Raw genomic sequence first — 12350 nt, 5'->3', positions numbered from 1 at the left:
TATATAGCACAGCTACGTAGTATATAGCACAGCCACGTAATATATAGCACAACCACGTAGTATATAGCACAGCCCATGTAGTATATAGCACAGCCCACGTAGTATATAACACAGCCACGTAGTATATATCACAGCCACGTAGTATATTGCCCAGCCACGTAGTATATTGCACAGCCACGTAGTATATTGCCAGCTATGTAGTATATTGCCCAGCCACCTAGTATATTGCACAGCCACGTAGTATCTAACACAGCCAACGTAGTATATAGCACAGCCCACGTAGTATATAGCACAGAGACGTAGTATATAACAAAGGCCACGCAGTAGATAACGTAGCCCATGCAGTATATAACAGCCCACGTAGTATATAGCAATGTGGGCGCCATATCCCTGTTAAAAAAAAGAATTAAAATAAAAAATAGTTATATACTCACCTTCTGGCGGCCCCCGGATCCAACCCAGGCCTTCAGCGATGCTCGTCGCGACACTCCGTTCCCAGTAATGCCTTGCAGCAATAACACGTGATGATGTAGTGGTCTCGCGAGACCGCTACGTCTTCATCTCGCGAGACCGCTACGTCATTTCTGGTCATTGCCACAATGCATTACTGGGAACGGAGCGTCGTGAAGAGAGTGAAAGGTTGCCGCGGACCCCAGAAGGTAAGAATATAATGATTTTTTATTTTTTTTATTATTTTTAACATTATATGTTTTTACTATTGGTGCTGCCTAGGCCGCATCAATAGTAAAAAGTTGGTCACACAGGGTTAATAGCAGCGTTAACGGACTGCTAAATCGCTATGGGGGCGCTGACTGGAGGGGAGTAGGGAAGGGCGAATTTGCGGCCGGACTGTGCCCATCGCTGATTGGTCCAAGCTGCTGGTCCTGACTGTGAATCTTCTGGAGCGCAAGCAGGAAGACAGGGGCAGAGGATCGGTGCGGGGCCACGACTTTGGACTAGTCGGGCACATAGAAATTTCTGAACAGAAGACAAATATAAAGTTTTTCTTCTTCAGCCGCGACCATCATGGGGCGCCGGCCCAACACTTCCCCTCTGACAGCCAAGAGCAGCGGCCGCTTGTCTCCGATACGCCACGGTTGGATCACATGACCGGTCTGATTCTAGAACCTTGTTATCCAGATAATTCCGACATGACCTGCAGCAGAGTCCAGGCACCAAAAACCTCAGGATCATGGCGGAAAATTCCGGAAAACCAGGCGCCCGTCTTGTTATGGCGCAGTCGCCATGTTACCTCTCCATCACTTCTATTATATTAATTAACACAGAAAATAAAAGCGCCATTGCCAAGTATATTTACTGTGCAAACACCCGCTTCCTCTCTCACAGAAATTTTTCTGGGCGACCGCTGCTTATGCTTTTCTGAAAGTTTCTTTGCAAAAAAGTTGTCATACAAAATTATTCCTGACCTACTTTATGTCACTTCTCATTTCCCCTCGCTGCCGGCGGACCTGGATGCCTGCGGCGCCATCTCGTGGCCAAGCTGGATAATGCTAGAGCTGAAACAAATCATTAGTGAGCACAGATGTAGCAGAGCTGAGAGAGTCTGTGTCTTTGATAGCTGTGATTTTCTTCTGGGGAAGTCGTTACTTTGGTGATTTGGAGATTGCTTAGGGTCGTTGTTATGTTGACAGGTGAAATTCCTCTTCACCTTCAGCTTTTTAGCAGAGGTCGGAAGGTTTTGATGCAAATTGACTGATAGTTGGAACTGTTAATAAATCCCTTTACAGACAAAAGCCCCAGTTCTGGATGCTGAAAAATGGCCCTCAAGTCATAATGCTGCCTCCACCATGCTTCACTGTGGGTATGGTGATCTGATGACGCACAGTGTGGGCTTTGCACCAAACATACCTTTTGGAATTATGGCCAAAATGTTCCACTTTCTTCTCATCAGACCATAACATGTACCTCGCATGCTTTTAGCAGACATAATGGGGGTTTTGGCAAAATATAGCTGCGCTTAGATGTTTTTCTTTATAAGATAAAGGCTTCCATCTTTCCCCCCAACCACATAGGCTGGACATATGAAGAATACTGGAGATGGTTGTCACATGCAGGACACAACCAGAACCTGCCAGACATTCTTGTACCTCCTTTAATATTGCTGTTGGCCTCTTGGTAACCTCCTGGACCCATTTTTTTTGGCTTTTTTGGGGGGGAACCTTCAGTTATAGGTAATATCACTGCTGTGCCAAATATAAGCCACTTCTTGATGACGTCTTCACAGTATCCTTGGTATATTGGAAGTATATATGCCCCCTTCTCCTGACTGATGATATAGAAGGGTTAATGCTTTTCCTTCTTTTGCTAGAATGGTTTCTTATATTGTTGTCGCCTTATAGTCTCCGATTCAAGGATTTTATACTTCTTGTCTCATATGAAATGTTTTCAAGAGTCAGCAAGAACATGTTCTGGGTACATAGTAAAGGTCATCATGACCTGGGTAACGGGGGGCTACATGAGTTACATTGCTGTGAACGGTATAAAATACTGCTTCTTGTTTCAATAAACTGGAAAAGTAGTGATTTGCTCACAACCCGTGGGCATTCTTATCTCCGAGCGCTTGTTATCTGTGGACTTAATCTCTTAATTCGGCCTCATTGGTGATCCGGCATATCTGACTTTGGGTCGGAACGAAAACAGCTACGACACTGATAATATTCAGCAGTGAGATCCCTTTGCTGTGTTGTCAGCTGTTTACGCACCATGGATTTTCCTATAAAATACGACTAAGCAAATATCAGGAAAAAAAACAAATATCTATTATCTAGGAGACAAAAAAATGGAGGCAGCACTCCAGTAATAGATGAATGAGGTGCTTACGTAATAGCCCAAACCACTTTGGCTGTAAGTCATAATCATCAACATTAACAGAAATAAACACGTGAAATAGATCATTCTGTGTGTAAATTCACTTTTTGATGATCTGCTAATTCAGGGAGAACAACTTGTATTATCGATTATTTATTATCTGTTTGTATAATTTTATAAGACCGGATATTTGGAGAGATTACATCAGAGCAGATTTTTCCACTGACATCATTAATCAAGCAGCAGATCCCTATAAACGGAGTTTACAAAAGAAATGTGTGATTACGTCTTACATTCCTTAGAGAATTCACGTGAATGACTTAGGTGCTCGGAGTAACTAGAAACAAAGTAACATATGGCTAATCGTCCATTAGTGTCCATCCTCACTACAACTACTAGACCATCAGTCATTATGTCTTCATTTAAAGCATTGGGAGAAAATGGGCTGAAGTTGCCTTAATCTCATTATTTTTATGCTCTGGTGTAATCGTCTCTTACTTTAAAGGAGATTGTCGTAGTGATGGGCACAGAGGGCACAGCCTGAGGCCGCGAGAGCCCATTGTCATGAATGTTTTGTATATTACCCTTCGCCCTTTTCTTACTTTCGACTCTGCAAAAACTCTCACTGTCTCACTTATTCATTCTCGTCTGGACTATTGTAACTCTCTACTAATCGGCCTCCCTCTTACCAAACTCTCCCCGCTCCAATCTGTCCTGAATGCTGCTGCCAGGATCATATTCCTCACCAACCGTTACACCGATGCCTCTACCTTGTGCCAGTCATTACACTGGCTACCCATCCACTCAAGAATCCAGTACAAAACTACTACCCTCATCCACAAAGCACTCCATGGCTCAGCACCACCCTACATCTCCTCCCTGGTATCAGTCTACCACCCTACCCGTGCCCTCCGCTCCGCTAATGACCTGAGGTTAGTATCCCCAATAATCAGAACTTCCCACTCCCGTCTCCAAGACTTTACACGTGCTGCGCCGATTCTTTGGAATGCACTACCTAGGTTAATACGATTAATCCCCAATCCCCACAGTTTTAAGCGTGCCCTAAAAACTCATTTGTTCAGACTGGCCTACCGCCTCAATGCATTAACCTAACGATCCCTGTGTGGCCTATTTATAATAAAAAAAAAAAAAACTATCAGGTTCCTCGCATCATGTTCTCATACACTTTATGCAGTATTAGCCCTCTGTGTCTGTACTGCTACATACTTAGGCAGTTAACTGGTTCATGCAGCTTTACATGAACACCCGAACCTTACACTATAGCTGGTCCGAATAACTAAAGCAATTGTTACCATCCACCTCTCGTGTCTCCCCTTTTCCTCATAGTTTGTAGCTTGCGAGCAGCAGGGTCCTCATTCCTCCTGGTATCTGTTTTGAACTGTATTTCTGTTATGCTGTAATGTCTATTGTCTGTACAAGTCCCCTCTATAATTTGTAAAGCGCTGCGGAATATGTTGGCGCTATATAAATAAAAATTATTATTATTATTATTATATTACCATCACAGTCATGCCAGTAGTAATGGCTCCGAGCTTGTATAGTCTCCATCATCTTCTCTATTTTACTTTACTGATTTAAGATATAGTTACTGGTATTGCAATTGAAACATAAAATCATCATATATACAAATGTTATCAATTATCGCACAGCTGATCGAAGCCAGACGCAGGTTTACTAACAGACTGACAAACTAAATAAAATATTTGTACTAAAAGACGGAAACTAGCCCATATATACAAGAATATAACTACTATAATACTGCCCCCTATATACAAGAATATAACTACTATAATACTGCCCCTATGTACAAGAATATAACTACTATAATACTGCCCCTATGTACAAGAATATAACTACTATAATACTGCCCCTATGTACAAGAATATAACTACTATAATACTTCCCTCTATGTACAAGAATATAACTACTATAATACTGCTCCCTATGTACAAGAATATAACTACTATAATACTGCCCCTATGTACAAGAATATAACTACTATAATACTGCCCCCTATATACAAGAATATAACTACTATAATACTGCCCCTATGTACAAGAATATAACTACTATAATACTGCCCCTATGTACAAGAATATAACTACTATAATACTGCCTTTATGTACAAGAATATAACTACTATAATACTGCCCTCTATGTACAAGAATATAACTACTATAATACTGCCCTCTATGTACAAGAATATAACTACTATAATACTGCCCCTATGTACAAGAATATAACTACTATAATACTGCCCCTATGTACAAGAATATAACTACTATAATACTGCCTTTATGTACAAGAATATAACTACTATAATACTGCTCCTATGTACAAGAATATAACTACTATAATACTGCTCCCTATGTATAAGAATATAACTACTATAATACTGCCCCTATGTACAAGAATATAACTGCTATAATACTGCTCCCGATGTACAAGAATATAACTACTATAATACTGCTCCCTATGTACAAGAATATAACTACTATAATACTGCCCCATGTACAAGAATATAACTACTATAATACTGCTCCTATGTACAAGAATATAACTACTATAATACTGCTCCTATGTACAAGAATATAACTACTATAATACTGCCCCCTATGTATAAGAATATAACTACTATAATACTGCCCCTATGTACAAGAATATAACTACTATAGTACTGCTCCTATGTACAAAAATATAACTACTATAATACTGCCCCTATATACAAGAATATAACTACTATAATGCTGCTCTTATGTACAAGAATATAACTTCTATAATACTGTCCCCTATGTACAAGAATATAATTACTATAATACTGCTCCTATGTACAAGAATATAACTACTATAATACTGCCCCCTATGTATAAGAATATAACTACTATAATACTGCCCCTATGTACAAGAATATAACTGCTATAATACTGCTCCGATGTACAAGAATATAACTACTATAATACTGCCCCTATGTATAAGAATATAACTACTATAATACTGTCCCCTATGTACAAGAATATAATTACTATAATACTGCTCCTATGTACAAGAATATAACTACTATAATACTGCCCCTATGTACAAGAATATAACTACTATAATACTGCCCCTATATACAAGAATATAATTACTATAATACTGCTCCTATGTACAAGAATATAACTACTATAATACTGCTCCTATGTACAAGAATATAACTAGTATAATACTGCCCCCTATGTATAAGAATATAACTACTATAATACTGCCCCTATGTACAAGAATATAACTACTATAATACTGCTCCTATGTACAAAAATATAACTACTATAATACTGCCCCTATATACAAGAATATAACTACTATAATACTGTCCCTATGTACAAGAATATAACTACTATAATACTGCCCCCTATGTATAAGAATATAACTACTATAATACTGCTCCTACAGTCATGGCCAAAAGTATTGACACCTCTGCAATTCTGTCAGATAATACTCAGTTTCTTCCTGAAAATGATTGCAATCCCAAATTCTTTGGTATTTTCTTCATTTAATTTGTCTTAAATGAAAAAACACAAAAGAGAATGAAGCAAAAAGCAAAACATTGATCATTTCACACAAAACTCCAAAAATGGGCCAGACAAAAGTGTTGGCACCATCAGCCTAATAATTGGTTGCACAACCTTTAGCCAAAATAACTGCGACCAACCGCTTCCGGTAACCATCAATGAGTTTCTTACAATGCTCTGCTGGAATTTTAGACCATTCTTCTTTGGCAAACTGCTCCAGGTCCCTGATATTTGAAGGCTGCCTTCTCCAAACTGCCATTTTTAGATCTCTCCACAGGTGTTCTATGGGATTCAGGTCTGGACTCATTGCTGGCCACCTTAGAAGTCTCCAGTGCTTTCTCTCAAACCATTTTCTAGTGCTTTTTGAAGTGTGTTTTGGGTCATTGTCCTGCTGGAAGACCCATGACCTCTGAGGGAGACCCAGCTTTCTCACACTGGGCCCTACATTAGGCTGCAAAATTTGTTGGTAGCCTTCAGACTTCATAATGCCATGCACACGGTCAAGCAGTCCAGTGCCAGAGGCAGCAAAGCAACCCCAAAACATCAGGGAACCTCCGCCATGTTTGACTGTAGAAAGCCGTGTTCTTTTCTTTGAATGCCTCTTTTTTTCTCCTGTAAACTCTATGTTGATGCCTTTGCCCAAAAAGCTCTACTTTTGTCTCATCTGACCAGAGAACATTCTTCCAAAACGTTTTAGGCTTTTTTAGGTAAGTTTTGGCAAACTCCAGCCTGGCTTTTTTATGTCTCGGGGTAAGAAGTGGGGTCTTCCTGGGTCTCCTACCATACAGTCCCTTTTCATTCAGACGCCGACGGATAGTACGGGTTGACACTGTTGAACCCTCGGACTGCAGGGCAGCTTGAACTTGTTTTGATGTTAGTCGAGGTTCTTTATCCAACATCCGCACAATCTTGCGTTGAAATCTCTTGTCAATTTTTCTTTTCCATCCACATCTAGGGAGGTTAGCCACAGTGCCATGGGCTTTACACTTCTTGATGACACTGCGCACGGTAGACACAGGAACATTCAGGTCTTTGGAGATGGACTTGTAGCCTTGAGATTGCTCATGGTTCCTCACAATTTGGTTTCTCAAGTCCTCAGACAGTTCTTTGGTCTTCTTTCTTTTCTCCATGCTCAATGTGGTCACACAAGGACACAGGACAGAGGTTGAGTCAACTTTAATCCATGTCAACTGGCTGCAAGTGTGATTTAGTTATTGCCAACACCTGTTAGGTGCCACAGGTAAGTTACAGGTGCTGTTAATTACACTAATTACAGAAGCATCACATGGTTTTTCCAACAGTGCCAATACTTTTGTCCACCCCCTTTTTTATGTTTGGTGTAGAATTATATCCAATTTGGCTTTAGGACGATTCTTTTTGTGTTTTTTTCATTTAAGATAAATTAAATGAAGATAATAACAAAGAATTTATGTTTGCAATCATTTTCAGGAAGAAACTGAGTATTATCTGACAGAATTGCAGGGGTGTCAATACTTTTGGCCATGACTGCTATGTACAAGAATATAACTACTATAATACTGCTCCTATGTACATGAATATAACTACTATAATACTGCATCTATGTACAAGAATATAACTACTATAATACTGCCCCTATATACAAGAATATAACTACTATAATACTGCTCATATGTACAAGAATATAACTACTATAATACTGCTCCTATGTACATGAATATAACTACTATAATACTGCATCTATGTACAAGAATATAACTACTATAATACTGCCCCTATATACAAGAATATAACTACTATAATACTGCTCATATGTACAAGAATATAACTACTATAATACTGCTCCTATGTACAAGAATATAACAACTATAATACTGCCCCTATGTACAAGAATATAACTACTATAATACTGCCCCTATGTACAAGAATATAACTACTATAATACTGCCCCTATGTACAAGAACATAACTACTATAATACTGCTCCTATGTACAAGAATATAACTACTATAATACTGCCCTCTATATACAAGAATATAACTACTATAATACTGCCCCTATGTACAAGAATATAACTACTATAATACTGCTCCTATGTACAAGAATATAACTACTATAATACTGCCCCTATGTACAAGAATATAACTACTATAATACTGCCCCTATGTACAAGAATATAACTGCTATAATACTGCTCTTATGTACAAGAATATAACTACTATAATACTGCCCCCTATGTACAAGAATATAACTACTATAATACTGCCCCTATGTACAAGAATATATTTACTATAATACTGCTCCTATGTACAAGAATATAACTACTATAATACTGCTCCTATGTACAAGAATATAACTACTATAATACTGCCCCTATGTACAAGAATATAACTACTATAATACTGCCCCTATGTACAAGAATATAACTACTATAATACTGCTCCTATGTGTCAGAGTTTGGCTGTGAGCATGTAGGACTATGTTATTATGTGACTTGCTGATTTTTCCGTCCCTTGTGTGTTTTCTGCGGCTGACGGACCTGGATATAGGTCAGATTCAGTGTCTCGGCGTCGGTGTTGTGGTCCTGGTGGCGGCCGCTCTTCCACCACAGCCGGTCTATACAGGAAGTAGGTGATCCTCATTATAGTATTTGTCAGGCAGCTAAAAAGCAGTTAACCTACAATCAATGCTCGGGGTTGAACTATGTGACCCCCATCTGGGGACAGAGCCTTGGGGCAGATAGTGGAGGAGATGAAGTTACTGATTGATGCTGCACATGTAGGTAGGTGTGTTTTCTACTCCTGCTTCTCTTTTCATAAATGTGCAGATTTTCTTCTTATTATTATTCTCTAGTCACATCCAAAGCTGCATTTACAGGTATCTTTTGCTTATCTAACAGGAGGGTTTCCCGTATTGACAATATAATATATAAAATGTACCATTTTGCATTGTGGGATGATTGATCTCTTTGTAATGGACGGGGGTCTTTATTTCTTCATTCATAGACTGGTACATGATAATATTATATCTGCCTGCAGCCACCACTAGGGGGAGCTGAAGAGGTGAACTCAATAAGCCTGTATGCAGTGAGCTCTGGAGCTCCCTCTGGTGGCAGCAGCAGGGATCCAGAATTTTGCTCTATTCCTACACAAGGGATTGGGAGTTCTGCAGCAGAATGCGAAGCTGTGACTGTGACAGAGATACATTAGGACATTATATGCATTGCTGGATACATTGTGACCCGGGTCTCAGTGTCAGAGTCTCATATCCAGGCCTATGAATTGCACTAACTGCTTACAATGTGTTTCTAAACCACCAGCACTTATTAGCCGGACCACCCAAGCAGTCGTCTTATTTTAGGAACGTCAGCTCTGGAGCATAATGGAAAAGACGTGGAGGTGTTTGTACAGACAGATTGTCCCATCGCAGATGGATATTGATAACAGATGTAGACGCCCCCTCCCTGCCCCCATCGCTGGATTCTCACATTATACATTTTGGAGAAAATTCCCCAAAAATATAAATAATTCCGTGATAGAAGCAGTAAAAGTCTATTTTATTTAGCTCTTCTCCTCGGAAAGCTGGGTGACTACTAGTGCCTGATATAGAGTCCTGCAGTCCTGGGATGAGGCATGTATGGGGACTCTGAGGGTCTCAACCAGGACCAGGAGGGGGCTCAATTAGGACCCTTGTAATAGAGTGGGGAGAGCGAGGGTTACCTGTGCCGCCCAACAGGGCACATCAGTACCTCCTAGTTTAGAGGGGTCACAACTGACCTGGCATCAATTCCTGCAAACATAGTTGTACGGCACTATTACTTAGCACTGCTAGTAGGATATCATGTAAGGAAGCTGTTATTTGGTTCTTTATGGTTGTATTATTTGAGCACTGTATGGTGGTATTATTTGGTCATTATGTTGCTATTTGAGCCCTCTACAGTTATATTTTTGCTCACAGTATGTTGGTATTATTTGAGCACTGTATGTTGGTATTATTTGGTCATTATGTTGCTATTTGGGTCCTCTACAGTGATATTTTTGCTCATAGTATGTTGGTATTATTCAAGCACTGTATGTTGGTATTATTTGGTCATTATGTTGCTATTTGAGCCCTCTACAGTGATATTTTTGCTCATAGTATGTTGGTATTATTCGAGCACTGTATGTTGATATTATTTGGTCATTATATTGCTATTTGAGCCCTCTACTGTGATATTTTTGCTCATAGTATCTTGGTATTATTCGAGCACTGTATGTTGATATTATTTGGTCATTATATTGCTATTTGAGCCCTCTACAGTGACATTTTTGCTCTTAGTATGTTGGTATTATTTGTGCACTGTATGTTAGTATTATTTGGTCATTATGTTGCTATATGAGCCCTCTGCAGTGATATTTTTGCTCATAATATGTTGGTATTATTTGAGCACTGTATGTTGATATTATTTGGTCATTATGTTGCTATTTGAGCCCTCTACAGTGATATTTTTGCTCATAGTATGTTGGTATTATTCGAGCACTGTATGTTGACATTATTTGGTCATTATATTGCTATTTGAGCCCTCTGCAGTGATATTTTTGCTCATAATATGTTGGTATTATTTGAGCACTGTATGTTGATATTATTTGGTCATTATGTTGCTATTTGAGCCCTCTACAGTGATATTTTTGCTGATAGTATGTTGGTATTATTTCAGCAATGTATGGTGGTATTATTTGGCTATTATGTTGCTATTTGAGCCCTCTACAGTGATATTTTTGCTCATAGTATGTTGGTATTATTCGAGCACTGTATGTTGATATTATTTGGTCATTATGTTGCTATTTGAGCCCTCTGCAGTGATATTTTTGCTCATAATATGTTGGTATTATTTGAGCACTGTATGTTGATATTATTTGGTCATTATGTTGCTATTTGAGCCCTCTGCAGTGATATTTTTGCTGATAGTATGTTGGTATTATTTCAGCAATGTATGGTGGTATTATTTGGCTATTATGTTGCTATTTGAGCCCTCTACAGTGATATTTTTGCTCATAGTATTTTGGTATTATTTGAGCACTCTATGTAGGTATTATTTGCTCACTATATGTTGTTACTTGTGCACTGTATGGTGATATTTTTGCTAATTTCATTTTGATAATCAAGCACTGTATGGTGGTATTACATAGGCATCACACACTATATTACTTTTTCACTATATTGTATGTGTTTAGGCAACTGTATGGAAGTGTTTTACGTACAGCGGTATAATTTATCTTGTGTGGCGGTTATAATCAGGTAATGTATGCTTAGCTGTAAACTTCATACCCTGAAGTGTTGGGAGCTAACAGAAGGGATCATTAGATCCAATGGACGTCTATCCCTGTCAGTATGATCCCCCTGAGTCCTTGTAATGAGGCACCATGATACTAGCCTATACAGTGGAGCTCAGTGGGTCGCTCTGCTGTCCCGTGCCTCGCGTCATGTGAATGTGTTGGGACTGGTGTGTAATTTGTTTGATTTTTACACATTCTCATACATATTCATCGCTCTTGGGAAGTTTGGCAGGTTCTATTTGTGGCTTAGATTCTTTGCTTACATGACGTTATGAGCAGCGTCCTCACACACATCTGTGTTTAACACAAGGGGACGGCTGCGGAACGGGGCAGCTGTGTGTGGGGTGCGTGGGTGAATGTAGCTACGACACAACCCTGGTGTTTGTGGGACCCTAAAGAATTATTCTCTAGTATGAGTCTCCCAGTAATATAGGCTGGATGTGAGCTGTGTGTCTCTCCCATTAATATAGGCTGGATGTGAGGTCTGTGTGTCTCTCCCAGGAATATAGCCTGGATGTGAGGTCTGTGTGTCTCTCCCAGGAATATAGGCTGGATGTGAGCTCTATGTCTCGCCCAGGAATATAGCCTGGATGTGAGCTCTGTGTGTCTCTCCCAGGAATATAGGCTGGATGTGAGGTCTGTGTGGCTCTCCCAGGAAT

This window comes from Ranitomeya imitator, chromosome 6 (assembly GCF_032444005.1).
Source record: "Ranitomeya imitator isolate aRanImi1 chromosome 6, aRanImi1.pri, whole genome shotgun sequence".
In the NCBI taxonomy this organism is placed as follows: Eukaryota; Metazoa; Chordata; class Amphibia; order Anura; family Dendrobatidae; genus Ranitomeya; species Ranitomeya imitator.
The sequence above is the reverse complement of the archived record's forward strand: the minus strand, read 5'-3'. Positions refer to the sequence as shown.